A 27,211-nucleotide genomic window follows, 5' to 3' on the forward strand; every position below is an offset into this window, starting at 1 on the left:
GTGGAATCAGATGCTTTCCTGCATGCACACTACAAGCGGTTCTTTTGCTGAAATCCTGCCTCTAGCCATCGTGGCCTGGCTCCATGAGGCCAAATTTTGGGTTGGTCCCTGATTTTGAACATCCCCTTTTTGCCCACCTAAATGGGACATCTTCCCAAGTGGATGTGCACTTTAGTGTGTGCAAGCCCTGTATCTGCACACACCATTGCAGCAGGGCATGGGGGGTGGGGAAACAGACATTACACTGGTATATTGACTGGGTCTCTGCTCATTTCATAACAGTCCAGAGCAGGTGGAGAACCAGGTTGTTCCATTTGTCCCGTTTGCCCCCCTGTGAATGCAGAGGCTCCAAAGAGCAGATGCATCTTGCCATGGGAGTATGAACTACTGGAATAAGAATACCCAGGGGAGCCATCCAACTTGAGGAACCCTAAGCGAGGTGATTAAGCAATGTGAAGACTCGTGTCCACTGGAGCTGAGAATGTCACACTCACTGCAGCTCAGGCCTCAGGCAGATTGTTCCAATGCTAGCACAGCTGGCAGGGCTGTGTTTATTTATTCAGTAGGCCACCCAGCCTCCTCTCAGATTCCAGTTGTGATTTACAAGGTCTCGTGCCAGTGCCCAGTAACATGAGTTAGGAGAAGACTGTGGCTTTTGACCTTCCCGTGCATGTGTTGAGGGTGGAGACTGATATATGAGCCAATTACACTGACCAACCTTTGTTTAACGGATGGGGCTGCTGAACAAATTGAACTCCCGTATCCAGGCTGGATTTTCCATCATCATTTCAGGATTCAGTCATCTGTTGACATTCCGCTTGGCTGAGCCGCCTCTTCTCTCAGACACCCTTCAGAATGTGGTATACTCTCAGTCTAGACCCACACCTTGCACTTATCTAGCTTCTATTTGCATCAATAATCTCCTATCAGAATCACTGATTCAGGAAATTGAGGTGATAGAAAACGTTGCCTCTCTTGAAAAAACTCCTCCCAGCTCTTTTTCAGCTTCCTGCCTCCTTAATTTTCCTCACATCCCTCTCTCTAGCTCTCCAGCCTCCCAGATCTGAGGCGTGGCAGGCTGAGAGCACCAGAGTCTGTATGGTTCTGAATATCCTCCCGCCCTAGCTCAGTGTAACAACCTAGGAGTTGTATGTGGCCCTCAAGGGCTCTAGGAAGTCTCCTCCTCCCATTGTCCATCCATGCTGGCAATTTGAGAGCCAGGTTGGGCTTGCACCAGTTTTTGCTCAGCCTGCAGGCTCATGGAGGAGCTGAAGAGCACAGGCAGAGATGCTAAAGGCTCCCGTGGCATCTCAAAAAGAGCCATTGTGCAAATACAAGGAAAACAAACACGTGAAGACTAAAACCCAAACCAGCAGGGAGTTGCCCTTCTGACATTAGACCCCACAAGCCACCCTTTCAGTCCTGGCCTTCAGATTTGCACACCCACCAATTTCATTTGCACAAGGGTGAGCACTCAGCCTGTATGCACCCTATGTGCACATGGACCTCCTTTCCACACTTTTGTCACCAACTACCCAATCAGGGTCACTTAAGTGCGCAAATTAGGCACATAAGTATGCATGCACAGTTGAGGAGATCAGGCCCTGAACCACACAGGCCCTCAGTTTCCCCTTCCTTGGGGGTAATAACATTCATCAGGTTGCTGTGAGCCTCAATTCACAGAAATTTGCAAATGCTTTGAGAACCTTGGCCTGAAGGGGCTTTGGGTTTGCAAAGTGACCTGTTTCTCTTATTACAATAGGCAGGCAAGGGGAATGTGACTGGGAGGGTGTGATCCTGGCTTTGCACATCCCTGTGTGTCTCATCTGTGGCATGCATGCTGACCATGGAACACCAGGGAGGGAGGGACATTACCCTGGTTCCTGCTGATTCTCAAACCCAGCCCGTGACACGGATGACTTCTTTTCCATCAGAAAGGAATTCTTGCTCTACCCCATTCATCAGAGATCAGCTGGTGGCTCCGCAGGAGCGGTGAAATTGAAACCAGCTTTTGCAGCCTTTGCCCAGCATCCCTTCTCTTTAGCGTACGCAGTGCAGGCCAGTGGGAGATGGGTTTGCTATCTGGAGGCAGCAGCTCCACAGAGCCTGGCTGGCTATGAGAGCAGCAGCATGAAACAGGGGAGAGCTCACGTGTGCCATGGGTATGTGTGTCCATGTACAGTGTCTGTGGGTGCACAGGGGTTTCGCTCATGTACTGTAGAGTATGGGGGCCTTGTTTGTTCTCATTTCCATTATGCCAGTGCGCAGCGTCAGAGGGGCATCTCTGTTCACCGCCCACACGGACAGCCAAGTCCCACTAGTGCAAATGAGAATCAGCCCTGTATACTGGAGTGTGCTGGGCCCCATCTGTGGTGTCTGGGGCAAAGGTACCGCCACAGGGAGGTATGGATATGTAGAATGATCATTAGGACTCGTAGGACCTAACCTTAAGCTCTCTTCTGGCCTCATGCAAGATGGGGCTCGTTTCTATTACGTCTGCCTGAGTGCAACTTGCCCAGGACAGAGGCAGCTGTTGAAAGCTTGACTTTTTTTTTTTTTTTAAGATCTAACCAGAGCCCAGCAAAGGAAGTGGCAGATTGTGGTTCTGGGGACTCACTTCCTCCTGTTCTGGCCAAAGATGATCATCTACAGTGTCCCAACAGCCTGCTCAGTCTGTTACCGGAAGAGCAATGCCATTGCTCTGCCTTCTGTGGGGAGCAGACAAGGGCTAACCAGAAAAGAAAGGGCCTCAGAACTCACTCCCACCTGTTTGCTTCTGTGCGACAGGAAGAGAGCACTACAGATCTCCACAGTTCTCGAGTGCCATGGTTCTCAGCTGAGGAATCACCACTCTGATGCACAACATGAAGCCAGATTCCAGAGGCTGAGAAGTTCTCTGCAGAGTTTAAACTTTCATTAAAGAATAGAAAGGATTCCCTGAGAACTGCATTCTGACGCTTGGTCTCAGCTGCCTAGCAGGAGACAGGCTGGAATGCCTCTAGCCAGGGCCAGCTCCAGGTTTTCTGCCACCCCAAGCGGTGGAAAAAAAAAAAAAAAAGAAGAAAAAAAAAAAAAAAAGCCGGTCGGCGGCACTTCGGTGGCAGCTCAATTGCGCCACTGCATTCTTCGACGGCAATTCGGTGGCGGGTCCTTCACTCCCTCTCTTCCTCTTCGGCGGCAGCTCAAAGAGGAAGAGAGGGACTGAGGGACCCGCCGCTGAAGACCTGGATGGGCTGCCCTAATAGCGGACGGAGTGCCGCCCCTTTGTATTGGCCGCCCCAAGCACCTGCTTCCTTAGCTGGTGCCTGGAGCCAGCCCTGCCTCTAGCTCTCAGAGATTTGTGGCCTTTCTGGGTACAAGGAATTCAGACCCATTCAGAGACCTAAGAGTAAGAACAGGGCTGCCCAGAGGATTCAGGGGGCCTGGGGTCTTCAGCGGCAGGGGGCCCCCGCCGCTGAATTGCCGCCAAAGACCCGGCACTTCAGCGGCAGGTCCCGGGGCGGAAGGACCCCCCGCCACGGGTCTTCAGGGCACTTCGGCAGCGGGTCCCGGAGCGGAAGGACCCCCCACCGCAGGTCTTCAGGGCACTTTGGCGGCGGGGGGTCCTTATGCCCCGGGACCCACTGCCGAATTGCCGCCCAAGGCCTGAAGCGGAAGAAGCTCCGGGGGTCCGGGCCCCATGAGAGTTTTCCGGGGCCCCCGGAGCGAGTGAAGGACCCCGCTCCAGGGGCCCTGAAAAACTCTCGTGGGGGCCCCTGCAGGGCCCGGGGCCAGGGGCAAATTGCCCCACTTGCCTGCCCCCCTCTGGGCGGCCCCGAGTAAGAATCCAGTCAAACGATATCTTCAGCAAAGCAAATTACTGGGGCGTAAGTATCTCCTGTAGACTTTCCCTTGAGGCTGCAAAGAAAATGTTATGTAAACAACAGCAGTAATTAGATTAATTGAATACATAGCAGTGGGGAAGTGTGCAATTCCCATAGGAACTTGTACATTCGTAAATGCATCAAGATCCTGTTTTTCAAACAGTGGTGGACGTGCATTTGAAAATGTTCAGGTATCATCCTACTTTGCACATACACCAGTGCATATGCAGGCACAAATCCCTAATCTGCACATGCATCTGGCGCACAAATCCCCAGTTGGTACATGCCCACACAGTTGATCATGCACAAAGCAGATGTGCATTTATGCATTCACAAACACCAATCAGCTGACTTTGGATCAGGCCCTGAAGGTATCTTTGGGTAAAATTATTTTTTTTTTAAAAATCTGAATTACACCACTTTGGATGGGCAGAAAGCATGTAAAGCCCCATTCTGGGATGGAACACAAAGGATTCTGGGATATGGGCTAGGGGAAGAATACATGGAATGGTTTGGGGACTGGTGGATGGGAAAAGGTTCTCTTAGCATATGTGCAATGTGCCTCAGGTGTCCGGTGACCAGGATTAATCACCAAATTTGGTCCGCTGGTTGGGTCATTAGCTTCCCCGGCCCAGACTAAGTACTGAGGGAAGCGTGACATGAACACTGATTCATGTCCCCCCTCCCCCCAGGAAAAGGTTGCTCTGGTGTGTGCGCACATGCAGAAGTTGGGGTGTGTGTGTCAGGGGCCCAGACATTGGAAGAGTTAGGATTCCCCGGTGTCTAGTAGAAGAGAGTGAAGCACATCCTCACTTGGAGGCAATCTGCTCTTAGCAATTGCCCTATTCCCCACTGGGCCTCCACCCTCACCACACGGCCAAGTCATGTGGCCTGTTTGCTGACATCCTCCTCCCTGAATATTAAAATTCCAAGTGGTGTCAGCAGCAGCGGGTACAGGCAGGCTCATGAATGCTTTCAAGAGCTGCCCCAGTCTCCAACAAAATGCTAAACAGACGAGCTGGAAATCTGAGGGATTTAGAGCCAGAAAACCAAGAAAGGAATGAGTTGGGGATTTGTGCTAGATCCACTAAAACTCAGTAACCAACAGTGGCTGAAATCCTCTAGCCCCAATGGCCTGAGACTCCCAAACATAACATCTTAGCGCAGCTGCTTGAGAAAGTACTTACAACCTTGCCCTGCTAGGGATTGTGGGTAATATGGAACAGAGCCTTTCCTTGGCTTGGGTGAGCAAGAGTTACTGTACTTTGTTGCCCAAGACTTGCTAAAGACAAGGAGTGTTAATAAATACTCCCTGCACCTCCAGCACCCCAGGAGTAACCAAAAGATCAGATGAGATGCACTGCAAGAGCCAGCGGATGGTGTTAACTTAGAACGATGCTGTTCTACAGACTGAGGAGGTGGCGGTTCTGTATTGCTAGGGGGTCCCATTTGCAGGCCTTGTGGACAAAGTGTTTTCAGGAAGGATCTGAGTGAAGAAGGTGGGAGGGTGGCAAACAGGCAGAAGGAGGAGGTTGCAAGCATGGAAGCTGCTAAAATGAGAACCAAAAACTAGAGCAGAGAGGCATCCACTGGTGGAGTGAAGGGGGGTGAGCAAGAACAGGAGCGGAGATATAAGAAGGGGCAGAGCTGTTCAAAGCCAAGAGTCCTATGCGTGGTTCATTAGGCAAAGGGGCAGTGGGGTAAGGGATTTGCACAGGGAGTGGTGTGGTCCGGTCCAAATAGCAGGGAATGCAGGTGATTCTGGCTGCTACTTTGTGGAGAGTGAGTGAGATGGGAAACAAGGAGGATGTTGCAGTAGCCAAGGGAGGAGATAGCCACGACATGGACAGACATTCTAGCTGAAGGGATGGATTTTTGATAGGCTCATCCAAGGGTGTCAAGGCATTTACCCATTGATTCATGAAACCTCAGACAATTATCACCACTGTACCGACAGGTAAACTGAGGCAAAGATTAAGTGGCTTGCCCAAAGTCACACAGCAAGGTGGAAGCCAAGCCAGGAATAAAACATGTCTGCTGACTCCCAAATCTTCTCTCTAGCCACTACACCACACTGCCTCTCACAAGGTTATTTACGGAGCAGTTGGTCCTGTGGAGGCATGGGGTGTCACTGAGCAAATATTCCCCCCCAAGGTTGAGTGGGTCTCTTATGGAGCTCTCCAAGGCCCAGGAAGCAGGAGCCCCACACAATTCAGGAGCCAAACTTGGTTTCTCAAATGGTAGTGCCAAGGGGCACAGCAAGGCCACTGGACCAGCCCATAAGTCTGATTGCTAATAAGAACATTCCCAACATTAACCTAGACAGCCTGCATAATGAGGAACTGCATCAGGGAGCTGGAAATAGGATGGGAGGCCTTTCACCACCCCCGTGGCTCAGCCCTCCAGCCAAGTCACACAGTCAAAACAAACAGACCCCTTCAGGGGTAGCAGAGAGTTCAGTAAACTCTCTGCCCTCAAGGGGCTGAAGACCCTGGTCTCTGGGCCCTTTAAATCAAGCCCTCCACTTGTCCCCTTCTCAGGGTTAGGCCACTTCACCAGCCCCCAGAACTACTCTAAGGCCCACGCAGGGACCCTATAAACAGCAGCCTGGTGCTGGTGCCTTTAATTAATTGCTGCTTCCCCAGGCCTCTTCCCACCCTGTCCCTTTACCTTAGGGTTAATCTCTCCCAGGATCAACATATGCTGTCCTTTGAGCTCCTGTTACCAGCAAGGAACACCCTTCCTCATCCAGGGGCTGCCCTGATCAGGCCCTGCAGCTCCTTTTAGCTGAGCCTGCTGGGCTCTGATTGGCTGCTTCCATGGGAAGCCCCACCTTTGCTGCTCCTTTCCTGGGGCAGGGTGTAGTAGGACTGCAAGGCCTCCAGCAGGGGACCACGAAGGGCTAGTGCATCCCATCACACCATCTCAGAGCTTTCCGTGGCCTCTGTGCAGTGAGCTGGTGGTTCCTAATTCAGTGCCTAGTGCAGTGGTCCCCAAACCACTGCCCCTCTAGGGGGGCACAGAGGAACATTTGGGGTGGGAGGGCATGGCAGGGCCCGGGCCAGCCCACATGGGTGGTGGGGTGGGAGCACTGGTCTTGATTGCAGTCCGCCCCCTGGCCTCGGCCCCAAGCTGTGGCCTCAGCCCCGCCCCCAGCCTTGACTCCCCCCAGCCCTGACCACAGCCCCGCTCCCAGCCACAACCAGAGCCTTGACTGTGGCAAAGTAAAAAGTTTGGGGACCACCAGCCTAGTGGATTTGTGTCCACGTCCCAGAGCCCCCTGCCATTATTGGTACTGATCCTGGCAGGCGAGAGGCCAAGGAGTGAGTAGGCTATGGAGCCTGAACTCCCCTCTTGCTGCTGGTGGTCCTTCCATGGTAGTGCTGTGGCCGTGGTCTGTGCCATACTTGGGGGTCTGTGAACAGACACAGGACTTCGCTTTGCAGGGCTGACAAAGTACAAAGAATAAGACTTTTTCCTGGTTGTGTCCCTAGCCAGCATGGCCCCAGTTCAGCGAAGGCATGTGCTTAAATCCCAGTGACTCCATGGAGATTTAAAACCGTGCTGAATCCGCGTCTCTCTTAAGAGCCGTAGTGCTCCTACCCAATGACTATTTCCTAAGAAGTCTCTTCATGGTTCCCAAGCTCACCCATTGCCCCGCACGCTATCCCCAAGGGAATGGAAACTGGCTCGGGAAAACATTAATAACAATGGCGAGTGAGGACAGAGGGGTTTGCGCGCGTATTGGGGGGAACCCGACATAAAATTGTTGCAGGTGGTAAAAATCCCTGCCTGGCTTGTAATATTTCCCTTCTGCTCAGGCTTTGCTGAAGTCCATAAGCAAGGCAAAGGTCCCTAGGGAGCACTTAGAGAAACTATGAAAAATAATTAAAATCAAATCAAATCAATAAATGTGAGAAGATTGAAAAAATAAACTCCGTCTGCCTGAGCTTCGGCTGCCTGTGCTCTCTCTGCCAGTGCTCCCCCCATGAGGCAGCCCCAGGATTAGAAACAAAAGATGCTTTGCTGAAGGAGGATAGAGATTCCCAACCTAGGGAGCAGGGAGGTTTCCAGCCACAGCAGCTGTATTCAGCCCCCAATGCACTTTTTCCTGGCTGGAACTCTGGGGCAGCCCAGTCCAGTTCATGGTTCCTGCATATCCCTTTCATGCCTTGGTGGCGCCTGCTTTTACATGGTATAGCCCATTCTGTATTTGCACGGCCATGGCCACAGATATGGTCATTGCATGACAAATACAACATAGACATGTGGTATGTCTTGATTCAGCTACTGGCATGGATATCCCACTAGTGGAAAGTCCGCCTTCAGGGAGTGTGCAGTGGCACAAAGCACCTGCAAACTCTACTCTGCTAAGGGGCACAGAGATTGCCATCAGAGCCTCTCAAATGGGCATTCCTTGCCAGGAAAAGGGCCTGGTCCAGGTGCCCATGTAATGCACTGGGTTTAGTGCATCTGATAGACCATCCACCTCTGCCAACAGGACTCCAGGTGCAGCTTGAAGCTGCTTCCCTCTACTGGAGATCCCTAGGGGAGGGGAGTGCTGCAAGTGCTGCCTGGCTTTCCATGGAGGGTGAATCCCTTGCGGAGCAGAAGCCACCACTGGTGCAGAGGGAAGAGAGTGTAGTTGCAAACCCCTAAGCCAGTGGGGGTGAATCAAACCAAAGGGCCAAATTCAGGTACAGCTCCACCAACTCCAGGAGTAAGAGCTTCTGTTTAAAAGGTGACAATGGATCTAGCTAGATCATTCCTACATGGGGAAAAACAGCCAAGAGACCAGGACACTCCAGGACTTTCATCTAGTGGAGTTTCTGCCTAATCACTCCATTGCCAACCCCTCATCCCCATGGAGCAGGCAAGGGTTCACACCAGCCCTCCACCCATGCAGGTGGCCCAAGGTCTGCACAGCTGTCAGGACACCAGCACCTCTGCACAATTCCCCACGGTAGCATGGCTCCGACCTGTGATGCACTCACCAGTCACTGCCCCTGAGCATCCCTTCCGGGAGGGAGTCATTGAGCAGAGGTGCAAGCAGCCCAGGGAAATGCTGGCAGAGTCACATTATCTTACGTGTCCCAGTCTCTCATGGCTCAGGAGGATGGTGTGAAGGAGAATGGCCCATCCCCAGGCTGCTGCCCTAATGCACAGAACCCTGACCCCACAGTGCACTTGTAGAGCGGGATTTTGTGGGGTGGGAAACAAAGGGAAACAATGTAGCTGAGCCACTGAACTCCCCTCCCCACCCCAGGGATGCCTGTGCATGGTAGCAGGTCAGACCCATGACATTTGCATGAGAGAGATTCTGTAGAGCCATGCCATGCTAGCAAAGGATCTGGTACTGCTCCCATTGACATCTACAGCAAAGCTCCCATTGATTTCAGTGATAGATGGCACTCCTCTGTCTGAATCAACACCGAACTGCGGGATGAGAAGGAAAACTTGGGGGTCATTAAGGATCCCAGGCACTCATTGCAGGACTGAGGTATTAAGTAGCGATAAAATACTGCATTTTCCCTTCGTTCCATTATTAATGGAATAAAATGGCATGAGATCAACTTTTTGCTATGAATAAATTCATTTTCCTCCCAGCTGTTGAAGAATCTGCTACCCTGGGAGTGTCCATAAAGGCATCTTTCCCTTCTCAGAGACCTCGGGGTATATCCACAGCAGAAGCAACTGGCTCTAAGTGTCAGCCTCGCAAGTGTAGTTAGAGCTGTTCCAGCCTCGTTCCCTGGCTCCAACAAAACGCTGAACAGGCACTGTGGAAATCTCAAGGACTGGGAGCCAAGCATTGACCAAGAAGGAAAATTATGGAGGATTCATGCAAATTCACCTAAGACTCAGTAACCAACAGCTGCAGAGCTCCCCAAACTGCCAATGATTTGAAGACTCCAACATAACACTTTGTCACAGCTGCTTTGTTCCAGAACTTTCTGGTTGTAAATTAGAGGTGAGAGCCTAATATTACACTTGGATTTTCCAAAGACGCTGGAGAAGGCAGAAGTGTGTGATCTTCCAGGAGACACCAAAGAAGAAAGTGGGATTGATTGGAGTCATAGGACCAGATCCTCAACTGGTGTAAAGCAGCATTGCTCCCGTGTAATCAGTGAAACTACACCAATTTACACCAGTTAAAGAACCAGCCCACATGAAGTGGGTTGCAAAAGACCTATTGATTATTTGGTCACCCTTGTCTCCTTACTACTACCCCATCGGTGCGAGACCACGTCTACCCAACAGCTGGTCAAATAGGGGGAAAAAGTGATTGGTGAATATTAGTGAATAAAAGCTCAAGTTCAGTTCCCTTTGATTCTAGGAGTTTGATTTGCAATTTCACAAGCAGCTGTTCACAAAAGTGTCTGTGAATCGCAAAAGTTTTATAAATTTTACATGAACGATGCTTGTGAAAACTGGAAACTGTGTTATTCACTATTCATTATTCTCTTGTTTAATAATGTTTGTCATCCAAACAGAGAGCAAAAATAACACCATGTGACTTATGGGACCAATCACACAACATGAACAACAAATGTCAGGGAGAAAATAGGCAGAGTGAACAGCTTATAAACAACTCCTATGCTGAAAATTGTTCACCCAGCAAATACATGCAAATAAACACATTCAAGGAAAATTGGGATCAGTTCATGAAAAATTCACTCATCATAAAAGGGGTTAAATTGTTAGGGCCAGATAGTAGGGTTACCATACGTCCGGATTTTCCCGGACATGTCCGGCTTTTTGAGCCTCAAATCCCCGTCCGGGAGGAAATCCCAAAAAGCCGGACATGTCCGGAAAAATAGGGAGGGAGGGAGGGGCCGGCAGTGGTCGGCCGGGGGCCGGAGCCGCTGGGGCCGGCGGTGCGGGGCCAGGGGCCAGGGCTGGCGGTGCGGGGCCGGGGCCGGCGGTGCGAGGCAGGGGCCGGCAGTGCTCGGCTGGGGCCGGCAGTGCGGGGCCGGGGGCCAGCGGTGCGGGGCTAGGGGCCGGGCCAGGGCCGGCGGTGCTCGGCCTGGGGCCGGGGCCGGCGGTGATCGGCCGGGGGCCGGCGGTGCTCGGCCAGGGGCCGGGGGCCGGGCCCGGGCCGGGGGTGCTTGGCCGGGGGCCAGGGACTGGGGGCCGGCGGTGCTCGGCCGGGGGCCGGGGGCCGGCACCCCAGGGGCCGAGCCGAGCCGGGCAGGAGACGCCGGGGCCAGAGCCTCTTGGCCTGGGCCGGCCGGCCGCCAGAGGGAGCCGCTCGGCCGGACTGGGCAGCGCCGCGCCACGCCCCAGCCCCAGCCCCAGCTTACCTGTTGCCTCCCTGTTTCAGGCTTCCCGCGAACATTTGATTCGCGGGAAGCAGGGGAGGGGGAGGAGCAGGGGGCGGATCATTCAGGGGAGGGGGCAGAGATGGGGCGGGGACTTTGGGGAAGGGGCGGGGGTGGGGAAGGGGCGGAGTTGGGGCGGGGCCAGGGCCCCGTGGAGTGTCCTCCTTTTTTTAAATTAAATTATGGTAACCCTACAGATAGAGATCATGTTACTCCAACTGATGAACAGTTACTCACATGAGGAGTCCCACTGAAGTCCATGGAGTCACTTATGTAAGTAACTGCTCACCGGTGTGAATAAAGGATTCATAATTTGGCCCCCAAGGAATATTATTCTTAACTAATAGTCCAACTAGCTCCATTCTTGAATGTTTGCCCAGTGCCATTTTCAGTGTCTCAAAAGTAGTGCATCGTGAGAGAGTATCCAACAGCCTCATAGATATTACAGCTAGTAAAAAAAAAATTCTGTAAATAAGCCTGTTTCCCACCCCCCCACCCCTTTTTACTCATCTATCAGGTAGAGATGCACAAACAGGCCCTGGCACTTGCAAAGTGAATTTAATAAATCACACACGTTACCTGACAGTCTGAGAGGTTATTGTGTAAATCCATGAGGCTGCATTTCCAGAGCTCACCAGGGATTCAGCATACTGCTAAATAGGTATGTGAGTGCCACCTTACACTGGTACAGTATCCCAGGCCACAGCAGCTGCCTGCCTACCTGCTCCATCAAAAGGCCCAGGACAAGTCCGCCTGAGGATTTATACGCCGCATACCTGTGCGTATGGACTCAGATCCAAACTTGCAGTAGTGCAAGGTTTTTTAAAACAGCCTTGTTTATCGAGAGATGGGGGCACTTTAGATGGTCAAAAAAATGTTACAGATTGTTCCCATTTTAGGCAGTGGTGTCAGCATCTGGGGATAGGGCCAGACTGTGCGGGTCGGAGAGCATCATTGCAGCTGTATAGTGCCTGGTTTGACAGCACTGAGAAACCCTCACATGGCCGTGTGTGGTGGGGGGAATTATATGGTGTCATTAAAATTAGCATCAGGGTGACGGCTTCATGACTGTCAAGTCTTCACCCAAATACGCCAGCTGGGTTTGTCATGAGTGTGAGGTGTTTGTTTCTGCAGCACAACAGGAGAATAAATCAAACGTGGAGCCCCTCTGCTTGTCCTTAGTTTCTCCTGTGGCTTCTGCTCCATTCATAAATAAAAATAATAATGACCAGCTCTGATACAGCACTTTCCATCATAGAATCATAGAATATCAGGGTTGGAAGGGACCTCAGGAGGTCATGTAGTCCAACCCCCTGCTCAAAGCAGGACCAATCCCCAACTAAATCATCCCAGCCAGGGCTTTGTCAAGCCTGACCTTAAAAACCTCTAAGGAAGGAGATTCCACCACCTCCCTAGGGAATGCATTCCAGTGCTTCACCACCCTCCTAGTGAAAAAGTTTTTCCTAATATCCAACCTAAACCTCCCCCACTGCAACTTGAGACCATTTCTCCTTGTTCTGTCATCTGCTACCACTGAGAACAGTCTAGATCCATCCTCTTTGGAACCCCCTTTCAGGTAGTTGAAAGCAGCTATCAAATCCCCCCTCATTCTTCTCTTCTGCAGACTAAACAATCCCAGTTCCCTCAGCCTCTCCTCATAAGTCATGTGCTCCAACCCCCTAATCATTTTTGTTGCCCTCCGCTGGACTCTTTCCAATTTTTCCAAATCCTTCTTGTAGTGATGAGGCCTCACCAATGTCGAATAGAGGGGAATGATCATGTCCCTCAATCTGCTGGCAATGCCCCTACTTATACAGCCCAAAATGAAATGCCATTAGCCTTCTTGGCAACAAGGGCATACTGTCGACTCATATCCAGCTTCTCGTCCACTGTAGCCTCTAGGTCCTTTTCTGCAGAACTGCTGCCTAGCCATTCGGTCCCTAGTCTGTAGCAGTGCATGGGATTCTTCCGTCCTAAGTGCAGGACTCTGCACTTGTCCTTGTTGAACCTCATCAGATTTCTTTTGGCTCAATCCTCTAATTTGTCTAGGTCCCTCTGTATGCTATCCCTACCCTCCAGCGTATCTACCACTCCTCCCAGTTTAGTGTATTCTGCAAACTTGCTGAAGGTGCAGTCCACGCCACCCTCCAGATCATTAATGAAGATATTGAACAAAACCGGCCCCAGGACCAACCCTTGGGGCACTCCGCTTGATACCGGCTGCCAACTAGACATGGAGCCATTGATCACTACCTGTTGAGCCTGACGATCTAGCCAGCTTTCTATCCACCTTATAGTCCATTCATCCAGCCCATACTTCTTTAACTTGCCGGCAAGAATACTGTGGGAGACCGTATCAAAAGCTTTGCTAAAGTCAAGGAATAACACATCCACTGCTTTCCCCTCATCCACAGAGCCAGTTATCTCGTCATAGAAGGCAGTTAGGTTAGTCAGGCATGACTTGCCCTTGGTGAATCCATGCTGACTGTTCCTGATCACTTTCCTCTCCTCTAAGTGCTTCAGAATTGATTCCTTGAGGAGATTTTTCCAGGGACTGAGGTGAGGCTGACAGGCCTGTAGTTCCCCGGATCCTTCTTCTTCCCCCCTTTTTTTTTTTTGAGATCCCTAAATTTCAAAGGAGGTCAGTGTCATTATTTTACAGATTGGGAAACTGAGGCACAGAGGGGCAGTGACTTGCCCAAAGTCATCCAGCAGGCCAGGGGCCAATCTGGGAATAGAACCCAACCCTTCTGCATTCCAGTCCATTGCTCTATGCCTGGGTAACTTGGCCTCTCCCAATCAGCTTCCATGAACTCCCACAAACTCTTTAAGGCAGCTCATTTAGGAGATCACATCTCCTGTAAAACTTTTATTTTCTAAGATACAAAGGAAAACAGAGCCAGTGATTCATATTATTGGGCATGGGGGTGAGGGGAGAAGTGAGGTTGACAAGGTATCAGAACTGTGCCATCAGGTTTCTCAGGGTCTATAACACGCTGTACAGCACAGAAGAGACCTGCTCTGCCTAGTGGCACTCTCAGGGCTAGCGGAAACCTCCAGGCCACTTCAAACATGCTGTAGGAGAATGGGGCTTGTTCTCACCTCTTCTTGCCCATGGCTTTGAGAATCCAACTCAGACATCACTGCCATTTCTCTTAGCATTAGGAGAGGAACTGGTCTGCTATAAAGTTCTGGAAGACACACACACACAATGATCTCTTATGCAGATATTTTCAATGTACCCCCCTCTATTGCCTATTGTTACCCCCAAATCTATTCCCATTCAGCACAGAAATCCACTCCACATTCTTCCCCTTCTTATTTCAAGTGAATGAACAGACTGCTGGAGTCCTTTACCTCTCTGACCCTAAGGCACATTTCATTTTCTTCTGGGATGGATAATGACAAGCAAATGCCAGCCTGGATTTCTGCATCCACCAGGTACTTCTTGGAGTCTGCTTCTTCATTTGCTGCCCTCCCACCCCCCCACGCCATTCCCCTTTTAAAAGAGACACGTTTTCTGCAAAATATTCATCCCCTCTTGTGTGTGTTTATATAAGAGGGGACTGTATCTGACATCTCAGCACCTAGATGCTAGGATGACTAGAGCTGTATAAATATAGATGAGATAGGTAATTTGTGGGTAGTTCTTAAAGTTTTCTGTCTGGGCTGAATTTCTATCATATCTTAGGGTTTTACTCTATCACTCATCACTGTAGTGTCTGGGCTTATTTCCACGGCTGCAACTCAACTGGAGTCACTCAGTGTGACTGAGCGGAGAATTTGGCCTTGTGACTGTATACTTGTTGTTGCGGTTTTCAAGCGCAACAGGGAAGGGTCACGCAAAGAGTGACCTTCCTATTACGTCTGCACATGATTTCTTCCCTTCCCCTGTCTGGCTTTGAAATATGCCCCTGAAACCCTGCAAAGCTGAGTGCGCAGGGCCAGCTTCCGAGCTCAGTCACACCAGAGAAGCTCCACTGAAGTGTAACTGAGATCAGAATCTGGCCCACTCTCCCTAACAGGAACCCGCAGGGAGGTGTCACAAGACATAAACGTGAGCACCGGCAAATTGCAAACCTTGGCAGCTGCTTAGTTGCAATTTGGCAGATCTCTGGATAATCCCACCTGCTTGTCTTCTGCATAGGTCATGGCCCAGGGATAGTAAAGGTTGGGAAGGTAGGGACTTTCCCACACACTGTTGTGCTAATATATTGTACCACAGCAATCTCAGAGATGGGGGAGGGAGGGAGGGAGGGAGAGACAACTCTGAGAATGCTATTGCTATGCACATTATATCCAGGCCTGGCTTCAATCATATCTCTCCATCAAAGTATTTCAATCTTTCTAAGCAGTGGGGGGGGGGGAGAGAGAGAGAGAGGTAGAGGGGGACAGGCAGAGAGACTGACTCCTAGAATTAGGAGAGAGGTCTGTGCATGAACTTTCAGACAGGCTGGGGTTTCCCCTTCCCTCCTAATGCAACTCAACCTTGACCTGGAAGAACCTTCTGCACAGGGGAGAGATGACATTAATCTCCCTGCTCAGTCAACCTTGAGCTCTCTTTTAAGTGCCCGGTGTGACACAGGCTGCTTCCCAGGGCTGGAGTCCTGTTCACTGTGGGTTGTGCTTTGAGCATTCCCCCTCTTGCACTCTCCAGTTTTGTTTTGCTTGTAACCTGCCCAGCCGAAGAATGTGGAATACCATCAGGTTCCTGTCCCCTCCATCATCACCCCCAAGCAGAAATGCACAGGCAAAACCACTGCACTGAGGCTGCCTGGGAGAAAAGGTCTTTGGGGTTTCAACTGGGTCATGTAATGAGAAATCAGAATGGGAAAAGCACTATCAGGTCATCTAGACTATTCCCTCCCCTGCCACCCCACAGCCAGTGAGGGACTGCTCCTTCCACTAAATTCTCTAGTCCCATTTTCAATGGTCCAAGCAACGCAGCGCCCATCACTTCCCTTGGGAGGTACTGCACAGCATTAGGAAATTTTTTCTGATGTTCCCCCTAAAATGCTATGTTCTTAATTTCATCCCATTACTCCTTGTGTCATACCTGTTTCCAGCATCCCGTTGGTATCCCCCTAGAATTGTGTCATATGCTGTGTGTGTGAGGGGGGATATTGAGGCATCAGGAGAGCTGCAGCGTTGTGCAAATATTTGCTTTGGTTTTGGTTCACGTGGAATCACAACCCCGAGTTCAGGTTTGAGTTTCAATCCTAAAACTCCAAGCGTAACTCAAGCAAAACTACAGAGATTCACCTGCTTTTGAATTGAAACTTCTGCAAAACTGCAATCCGCCCTCAATTATAAACAGGGTCCAGGTTCAACTGAAAAGTTGGTGGGACTCAGGGAAGCTTTGGATGAACCTGGGCTGGTTTTGGACTTTCGAGGAAATGGCTTGCACAGCAAGAGTCTTCGCACTGGTAGGAACTTGTGAGCCCTCTCCCACCACAATAGCAGGAGACAACGGGGAAAATAGATCTGGGTTCAAACAAATCCCTGGATTTAACCCTTCCAATATGGATCTGAACACTCCCAGAACATACCTCTCCCCCCCCACAACGTGAATCTGAACTCTCCTAGATCAGAACCCCTCCTTCTTCTGGATCTGAACACTCCTGGATCAGATTCAGAACCCCTCTCACTGTGGATCCAAAAATTCACTGTTGTCCCCCTTCTGAACCAAAACCACCCTCTGATTTGAATCCCCTTCATTCTGCAGCTTGGACTCCTTTAGGGAGGAAAGCAGAAAGCTTGAACTCCCTTTCCCCGATTCCTTCGGCATATAAACTTGGTTTCACAACTTGCATTCTCGGAACAGAGAGCTGTTGTGAAGATAAATAATTGGTTCCCCTTGTGGGCTGACACTGATAATAAACCATGTGTGAAACACATGGGCCAGCAGAGGCACATGTGCTTAGAGCTACACAACCGAAACTCTCTTTTTGCAGACGATGTAATTTGTTCTTTCTGGGATATTTGGCACTGGAAGGGAAAATGATCTACGGATACCACTGCAGGACCTGCCCCCCCAGCTCTTTTAAACCATCCACCTGTAGCACAGGAAGCTGGATGCTGTGCCTGGATTCTCTCTGCAGGCTCCAAGAACGTACCTACCCCGGGACCCCTGCATGCACTCTTGCTGGTATGCAAGAGGAATTCAGGCTCAATGCTCATTTCAACGAAGGCATTGAACCCAGGTCTTCGGAGGCAGAAGGCTGCAGTGTTAACCCGCTGAGATCTCCTGCTTTGTTCTGCTCCTTAAATGGTGGTTTACAGGGAATGTCACCAAGGTGCCTGAGCCCTGCCATCATGGGCTAAAATGGAACTGCCTGGGGTTTGCTAGTAGGGGTCACTCACCACCTGTCTGGGTTTTGGGTCTCACCACCTGTCAGGGCTTTCAAGGGTAGGCACGAGGGGGGTCAGTGCTGGAATGAAGGCGATATTTGTCAGGCGGGTTTTTCTTTAGCAACTTAAAACCATTGTAGCCTTTAAAACTCTCTCTGTGCTGCTGTTCCCATTGGGTGTCCATGGGTCTGGCTGCCTCTGCTCCAGGGCCCGCTCCCTACTCTTCTGCTCCATTGCCATGCGTCCAACTGCTCCTGCCTTGTGTGTCATCAATTCTGCTCCCTTTCCTTGGATCGTGCCCTTCGTAACTCCACTGACGTGTCATGACAATTCCACTCCATTTCCATGCACCGGGCCTCTCCTACTCTGGGTCCGGGTCCCTTTGCTCCTGCCCTGCTTCCAGGTATCCTGCCCTGTTGCTCCTCTCACTGTCTGTATGTGCCATTGCTCTGTCAGCCTGCCATTCCTCCCCCGCTTCTGTGGGGTCCTGCTGCCCTAGCCCCCTTTCTGTGTGCCTTGAGGCTCCCACTGGCTCCAATGCAGTCCTTCCTACCATCCCAGCTCCTTTTCCATGTCCCACTTTCCCTGAGTTCCTCAGGGGATTTTGTCCCTCTTCTCTCAGTGCTGAAGGCCCAGAATAACTGAGCCCATCCTGGCAGCCCAGTGCAGGCTGTGCATTGTACTGCTCTCATTTGGGGGTAGCAGACAGATGTAGGGCTACGTCTGCCAAATCTGGGACCACGTGCCCAGCTGTTCAACTGGGTTTCAGGGCTGCAAGGCCCAGTATCCAATGTGCAACCTGCTTCTCCCCCTTCCCTGCCTGCTGCAGACTCCTTGGCTGTGGGACTGGGGGCTCAGTAGCCCAGAAGGGAGTAAGGGCTGGGTCTATGGTGCCTCTGGAAGGAGATAGAGGGATCAAGGCCAGAAGTTTTGTCTTTGTTTCCCAGCTGGGACCGGGACAAAGGAGGAGATGCTCTGAACCTACTAGGGGGTCATGCTCTTCCCAGATCACTCAGTAAGTACAGAGCAGCCCATCTTCCCTCCCCACACAACAATCCACCTCCCCCTCACATTTCAGCTCAGCCCTGGTGGGGTGAAGCTGCCCTCACTCCCCACCGCGGGGAAGTTGTTGGTTTTGGTTCAACCAAAAGCTGAAAGAGGAGCCAGTGACTAGACAGCGCTGCCCCACAGGGAGCCCAGACTTGTGAAAGTTTGTTCAAGAGTTCACCCAAGTCAAAAGGGAGCGTTAGGCAAAGTCTCCCCCTCAGAGAGGCGGCCGCGCCAGCAAACTCCGCGCCTGCTTTTTAATCTTAAATCACATCAAATCATCTTTGACCATTTATTGTTTCTGGGCCGGCTCCAGCTCCAAACAAGATAGAAGCCAGAACCCCCTGCTCGCAGCCCCCACACTTTCCAGCACTGAAAGCCTCCCTCCCAGCAGCTCTCAGGGCCTGAGTGGGAGCATGGCCGTGCCAGCCCCACAGCACAGTGAGGGCAGAGAGACAGGCACAGACAGCATGCTCCAGCGTGAGGAATGGCTCTGCGGTCATTTCCACATATGGAGCCCAATTCCAGATGGCCGTGACACCACTGCGGTGGGTGTGGAAGGCCTTGGGTGCACTCAGCTCCTGTTGACAGGGGTGGGGCATTGGAAAGACATGGGGGAGTTGCTAGAACTGATATGTTCCTCCTCGAGCTTAGAACGTTTGAGGACAATGTGATTTTTAACCAGATAATGATCCCTACAGCTTCTCGGGGAGGGGGCCTTGTCCTTCTCCCGATCTGTAAAGCAGCTGAGCTGCTGCTGGGGCCAGACAAATCACACAGACCCCAGCGATACCAATACGAGTACTGTGGCTAGCCCTCAACATCAGGCACTTCTATCAGTGGGCAATTGAGGGACACAGGAGGAAACAGGGAATCTCAAACCCCCGGGGGAGAGGCACCAACTGTCAGACAAAACCGCTGCTGAGATACAGTTGAGACAAAGGCAACAACGATCAAGAGCTCAAAACCCAGTTCTCCGGTGGGCGGGGGGCTTGGCAGACTAGGTGATTTTACATGATCCACTGCAAACAGAGGCAGTATTGTCTAGTGGTTAGGAAAAAGGACTAGCAGTCAGAAGACCTGCGCTCTCACTGTGACTCACTGCGTGGCCTTAGGCAAATCGCATAGCTTCTCTCTGTGCCTCAGTTTCACCATTTAAAAATGAGAAGAATCGTTAGAGCAGGGCAAATACTGTGTCGTGAACCATGTAGGACCAGCTCCTCATATAGTATTTAGGCACCTAACTCCTTGATATTTACGGGAGTTAGGCACTTACAGCTCTTTGAGGAGCTAGACCTCAGCCTATAGACTTCACCTCTTTTTCTATGTGTGAACTGTCCCCGAGCAGCTTATGACTGATTGCAAAGAGCAAAACGAGTCACCAAGTCATTCCTGCTAATAACGATTAATCATAGATCACTGGGGAGCAGCTTGTCGACAGTATTCAATGTTCAAGCTGTGCTGGTTAGTTTTGATTGGATAAAGAGGTCACATAGTACATTCCTGTTCTCTGACTGGAAGAATGCAACTCTTAGGCCTGGTCTACACCTAAAAGTTAGATTGATCTAGCTACATCGCTCAGGGCTGTGAAAAATGCCATGCCCCGTGTGATGTAGTTAGGCTAACCCAGGGGTAAGCAACCTATGGCACGCGTGCCGAAGGCGGCACGCGAGCTGATTTTTAGTGGCACTCACACTGCCCAGGTCCTGGCCACCGGTCCGAGGGGCTCTGCATTTTAATTTAATTTTAAATGAAGCTTCTTAAACATTTTAAAAACCTTATTTACTTTACATACAACAATAGTTTCGTTCTATATTATAGACTTATAGAAAGAGACCTTCTAAAAACGTTCAAATGTATTACTGGCACGTGAAACCTTAAATCAGAGTGAATAAATGAGGACTCGGCCCACCACTTCTGAAAGGTTGCCGACCCCTGGGCTAACCTAACCCCCACTGTAAATGCAACTAGGTCAACTAAAGACTTCGTCAGTCAACCTAGCTCCCATCTCTGAAAGGCGGATTAGCTACGTCAATGTAGGAAGCACAGCTGCTGCACCCTAGCTGTGCCCCTGCAGTGTGGAGATACCCTTAGGGCCAGGAGTGAATGCTGGAACGTTTTACTCCACGTTTTCTTTCCCCTATCCGTTGAAAGAGCCAGGTGTTCAGCTGGGGTCAATCAGGATAGCGTCACCAACTTGAATAGAGCTCCACTCATTTACCCCAGGGGAGGACTGGCCCTAAATTTGACATCTGCACCAGCATTCCTGCTGGTAAATGCATCTCTTTGCAGAGAGTGAACACAAGACAGGGAAGTGGACACAATCCAAACCAACCCGCTCAAAGGGTTGATCCAACACAATGCTTCCTTGCTATATAATAATAAGGGTATTAATACTCATTTCTCCTTTTGGAAGTTGCTCTGAGACCTGTGGCTAAAAGATGCTATTTAATTGCAAGGGGTTATCAATATTTGTGTCTACAGAAGAGCAGGGCTAAGAGTTCCCCCTGCAGACTGGCATCAGTCAGGCTCCAAACAAGTGGTGGAGTTTCTTCCTCCTCCTCCTGCCACATGCCTCCCTCCAGCTTTCCTTCTGGATGGCTCTGAACTTGACAAAGATGCTCAGTGCTTAATTCAGACCAGCCCCGTGCCGCTGCAGCAAAATGGTTACAGGTGCTGCTGGCCTGGAACAGTCCAGTGAAACATCTAAAGAAAGCATCCTGGTGGAGTCTATGGAGAAGCAGCAATGGGAGGTCTATGATCCTCTCCTCCCCTGCTATGCCCTACCCTGGTGCAAATGGCACCAGCTTACACAGATACACCTGGAGACAATGGAGTCAAAGGTACATTTGAGAATTTCCTGGCAAAGGCCACAGCTGGGTTCTGGCTTCCATCAAGCAGGCTGTGATCTTGAGCCAACAAGATAATGGGAGGTATAAACAGAGCTCAAGGTGCTACCCGTTTGCAAAGAGGTGGAGGAGCGTTCAATGAGATCCTTACGACATGCATTCTTGGACTGGCCTGGGCAATGGTTTAAGCAGTAGGAGACGAAAGATGGCCCAGTGGTTAGGGCACAAGCCTAGGATTTCACAGACCTGCCTTCAAGTCCCTGCTCTGCCACAGAGGTCTTGTATGTATTTCACTTAGGGTACGTCAACACAGCAACTAAACACCCGCCGCTGGCCCAGGTCAGCTGACTGAGGCATGTGGGGAGAGTCCCAGAGCCCAGGATCCAGCCTGAGCCTGAATGTCTACACAGCAATTTTAGCCCTGCAAGCCTGAGTCAGCTGACCCAGGCCAGCTGCAGCCATGCGTGGGTCTTTTACTCCAGTGTGGACATGGAGGCTCAATTCGCCATCTGTGAAATGGGGATAATAGCACTGCCCTAGCTCAGAGTGGCCTTCTAAGGCTGAACATATTAAACATTGACAGATGCTCAGATATGACAGTAACAGGGGCCAGAAAAGTATCTGAGATAGAGAGATCCAGAAAATAAACATCTGAAATACTTGGCTAACAACAATACGTATCCCCACCCTCTGAGAGCAGATGTGCCAAGGTTCCATCTCATCTGCTGTCTCGTCTTATGCAGACACCAGCGCTGGGGGCTGCAGAGAAATGGTCTGAAGGGGCTGATGCTCTGCTCACTGACACTTAGGAGTAACTCCCCTGAAGACAGTGGGCCTGATTCTCCACTGCCTTGCCCAGAGTGCTGCACTCATTTCCGCCAGGGCAAAGTGGCTGCACAAGGCTAACTAATCATAGTGGTGGTGGTGCCTGCTTTGCGTCAGGGTCTGGAACAACACACGCTGCGGGGCAGCGGAGAGCCAAGCCCAGGGGTGCACATCCGAGAGAAGAATTGGGCCCTTCCACTTCTAAATGGGACAGTCACCTTCTGACATGAGACAGCAACTTCTCAGCATCTATGGAGGTAAACACTCTACTGGGACACAGGATTTACCATCACAGAGCAGAGCTTAATAGGGACACGAAGTCTCTCATCCTCCCTTTGGTCGTAGCTAATACATCTGATTCTGCTGAGGAAGGTGAAACCCCTTACTCCACGCGGTCAATTGTTCAGTTCTGTATGGGGGAAGATGGGAGCGGGGGGTGGGGTGGAGGGTTGTTTCCTGAACCTGGGAGTGATCAACTCATGCCCTGAAACATGACATTTGATTACCCTTCCCTTAGCCTGCAAAACCACAAAAATTATTACGTGTCATAAACGTATCCAGCTCTATGCCAATCCAGTCTCACTGCTGGAGTCCGTGATGAGATTGTGCAAGCTAATCTAGCATGTAAACTTGTAAAGTAATTTATATGACTGTCAGTTACCCATGTCTCCTAAAATCATAATAGATGCAGAAGCCTAGATTCATAAATACAAAGGGTCAGGGCAGAGGAGTAAGATATGCCCCATAGTCTCAGCACTTCAGATCCAAACTACTAACATTACAGGCTGATGAGACACCAAGTATCATGCTCCCCCACTCCATTTCAATACTTGCTGCATCACCACGTGCTCAGCTGTTACCTGGAATTGTTACTGTGAGAGAGGAAGTTATGTTGGCACCTCCTGTGACTGGAAAATAGAAAAGGTTCCCTTCCCTGCTCCCAGTCACTACCTTTGTCAAGAGGTCATGGCTAAAAAGAGCAATGAACTCTGTGAGGGGACAGGGCCTGGGAGAGGACCAGGGAATGTGCGTGCTTTTGCTGCTACACTGCTTGGGAAGGGTGGGAGCCCACAGCAGGGGAGATCAAATTAATGAGACTGTATGAGCAGGAAAACATAGCCCCATCCTCTCTGCCCAGCCCCTATGGCACCCAGCCTGCTGAGTAGCTCCTGACCCAGTGCATTCGTTAGTAGTAGGAGTAATATCACAGTATTCCCTGCACAGGGCCGGCTCCAGGCACCAGGCAACCAAGCTAGTGCTTGGGGCGGCACCTGGAGGGGGGCGGCGCGGCGCTCGGGCCGCCGGGGAGAGCGGGGCCACAGCCGGGCTCGCTGCCCTGCCCCCGCCGGGGCTCGCCGCCCTGCCCCCGGCGCTCTGGCCGCCGGGGGGGGGGGGGAGGGGGAGAGCCGAGCCCCCACCGGGGCTCGCCGCCCTCCTCCCAGGGCTCCGGCCGCCTTCCCCTCCGGCGCCCTCCCCCCGGCCACCGGGGGGAGAGCGGAGCCCCCGCCGGGGCTCGCCACCCTCGCCCCGGGGCTCCGGCCGCCCTCCCCCCGGGGGGAGAGCGGAGCCCCCGCCGGGGCTCGCCACCCTCGCCCCGGGGCTCCGGCCGCCCTCCCCCCGGGGGGAGAGTGGAGCCCCCGCCGGGGCTCGCCGCCCCCCCCGGGCTCCGCCGGGCGGGCGGAGGCTTTTTTGCCTGGGGCGGCAAAAAAGCCAGAGCCGGCCCTGTCCCTGCAGCCCCAACCGAGATCCAAGTCCCATTATGCTCAGGGCAGTACAGACACCCACTGAGAGACAGTCCCAGTCCTGAAGAGCATACAATCTAAACAGTCAAAACGTGGGAGGGGAAAAAAGAGGTTCAGAGAGGAGAAGGGATTTGTCCTAAGTCATTCAGCAGGTTAGTGGCAAAATCCGAAAGAGAAGCCAGGTCTCCTGACTCCCAGTCCAGTGCCCTAGCCAGGAGACTACACTGCTGCTTCTGGAGCCTATTCAGATTTATAGCCATTCCCTCTGCTGTAAATGGAGGCTTGACAAAAATGCAAGGAGATCTTGATCCATGGCATCCTCTCCCAAGCTTTCGGTACGACCGATGGCAATGCAGAAGGCAGGATTTCTGGATCACAGCCAGCATGCTTGCATGTGGAAGGAAGAGGGCCAATTTGATTCCTCTGTCCCTTGCCCATGAGCTGCATTGCACGAAGAAGAGATCAAGAAGACGACAGGAAAAAAACGTGTCTAGGCTGCAAGCTACCTACCACCAGATGGCACTGCAGACAAATCACCTGCCTCCAAGGCAACCCACATATTTAAAAGGACATTGCTAAGTACTGTCCGTGATTGTCACTCTCCATTGTTTGTTAGTTGAATTATTACGCTACACCCATCATGCTGTTACAAGAAGTTGGTCGGTTTCATAGCAGATCATGCTGTGTGTATTAAAATTAGAGGCCACCCAAAGGTGTCCCTTTCTTCCTAATTAGACACATAATATGATTATCTGTGCTAAGGGTGCACACGGGACAAGATATTTGGATTCAGAAATCTGACATGTGGAGCCCAATTTTGTTCCCAGTTATGTATGCATGGTTCCCATTCATTTCCATGGTGTTCAGGTGGTAGAGTCTCTCTCTCTAAGAAAGAGAGAGAGAGAGAGAGAGAGAGAGAGAGAGAGAGAGAGAGAATTTGCCTCTATTTTTGCCCCTTTTCCTCCCACCCAAGTGTGTGTAAATGGTCAGCTGGAGATTACAACACAAGTCTGCACAGGCTTGGTGTATTGGCCATGTCAGGGGTGTTGCCTGGAGTGGGCATAGTAGTCAGAACACTGTTGTGGGCTGTACAGTAGCCCTGAGGCTACTGTATGTTACCTGGGGGCTGATTCAGCTCCAGGGGCCTACAAGTCAGTTTTGAGCTGCAGCTGTGCTAAGTGGAGCTCTGGCACATGCTAGGATCTGGCCTAGAGAGCACTGAAACCCACATTAGTTGCGGTGCTTGGCATTTGTATTCAGGCAGAGCCCTGGGACCATGGACATCTCATCATTTACAAAACATATTCCAGCAAAGTGTTACACCCAGGCCTTCTGGTTCCCAGAATAAACTAATATTTACTATTACCATGGCAAAGAAATGCCAAAAGCTGGAAGCCTCAGGTATCCGGAAATTACTTGCCTTGTAACATTCTAGCTGTGCTGCAGCTACAGATTAACTGCTACTGCTATCTCTTGTACGGTATGCAGAGGGACACAGGGTAACTTCCAGCAGCAGTGGCAATAGCTCCACTCTTACAAGCTGATCCTTTCGGTCTCCCCAGTAGAAGGGTTGCTCCTGGAGTGGAGGGATCCCAATCTCAACTACAGTAACCCCCGGATGAACATACACAGGCCCAGCTCCCACACAGGGGTCTTTTCCAAAGGTGCCACATTTAATGGTCTGGACAAAGCAATTCTCGCATCACAATAGTGCTACCTCATGATAAAATGTTGCATTGGCCCATCTCAGTGTCATAGGGATGATGCAACAAAGGCTCTGAAAGTCAGGTTAGAGCCATCTAATGTCCTGCAGGAGAGGTTTGCAGACCCAGGATCATCCTCAATGAAATCCTAGAACAATGGACGTAGGAGGCAAACAATTCCAGGCCCTGCTCTTTGTTTCAGTTTTCCATTTTTCCTCATTTTCCATTCCTGTCTCTTGTTCCCTCTCTCCCTCACTTTCCATTTTCTCTGGAGCTGAAAACCCAATAACTGGGAACCCTCCAGTCACTACAATATTTTTCCCCCTTCTTCCTCAAACTCCCCCCCCCGCCCATTTCATCTTCAGTCGCAAAGTCCCTTGTTTTTCCACAGGATTCCAATGCAATACTCCTGCAGGCATTTTCCACTATAGGAGAAACTTCATACAATGGCAAAAATCTTAAGCACCAGATTAGCATAGAATTCAGTCTATTCTGTTCTCTTACCTTTCAGTGACCTTTGGCGAGGTTTGGTGGCGTGACATCCCCACCAGCCCCCACCCCATTTCATGCCCCAGGAGAGCTTCCTGATAACCTACCCTAGATGGACGGCTGCAGAACAAGACACAAAAGTGCACAAGGGAAGAAAGAAAGAAAGAAAGAAGCTAAATACAAATATGAGCAGGATATTTACACAGCAGCACACCCCCCCCCCCTTCAGGTGCAGAACCTGGCATGATGCACTTAGAAGAACATTTCTGAGCAGCTTAGGATAGAAATCAGCTAGCCTCAAATGCTCTGGCCCAAGCACTCTCTGCTCAGGAATGTAAACCTCTAATCTCAGTGGGAACCCAGGCTCCTAGGGGGACGCAGAGTTTTAAGTCCTCATTCATCATATTTGGCCAGAAGATTGAGGCCATTGTATGTTTGGAGAGATCCACGCTGACACGGACCTCAGTCAGGTATTCCGTCTCAAGTGCATCATGTTGCCATGGAGTGATCTCCACAGTGGAGTCACCTTTCTCCACACTGGGTCAGTACTAGACATCGTTGGTCTATTCTAGAAACAGCTCATTTCATCTCCGCAAGGAAGCAGACTGGGAGCGGTCCTGCATTTAGAAAGGAGGTACTAGGAGGGGGAGGAGTTCCTGCCCTGACCATAGAGAGGAACGTGTGAGTCGTTGCTGCAGTGCTGGGGGTTCTTTGCTGGTTCCAAACCTTAACCACCCCATAGAAGAGTGTGTCCACTGGAGAGACATGGAGCCTCCTACCCCTTCATGGAAGAACTCTGCCACCTCAGATGGATTATCATAGAGCTGCTCTTGTGGTGCCTAGTGCTCCAGGTACCTGGTGCTTAAGATTAGAGCCCTGCAAATCCGTGGGTAGCCGAAGACCATTTTCACGGATCACAGCGCGGATGCGGATACAAATTTTATATCCGCACAGAGCTCTGCAGCACACGCTCACCTGAACGGAGCGGCTGTCTCTCTGAATCATGCAGCAGCATGCTGGGCA

The sequence above is a fragment of the Emys orbicularis genome, chromosome 12, assembly GCF_028017835.1.
Source record: "Emys orbicularis isolate rEmyOrb1 chromosome 12, rEmyOrb1.hap1, whole genome shotgun sequence".
Classification (NCBI taxonomy): domain Eukaryota; kingdom Metazoa; phylum Chordata; order Testudines; family Emydidae; genus Emys; species Emys orbicularis.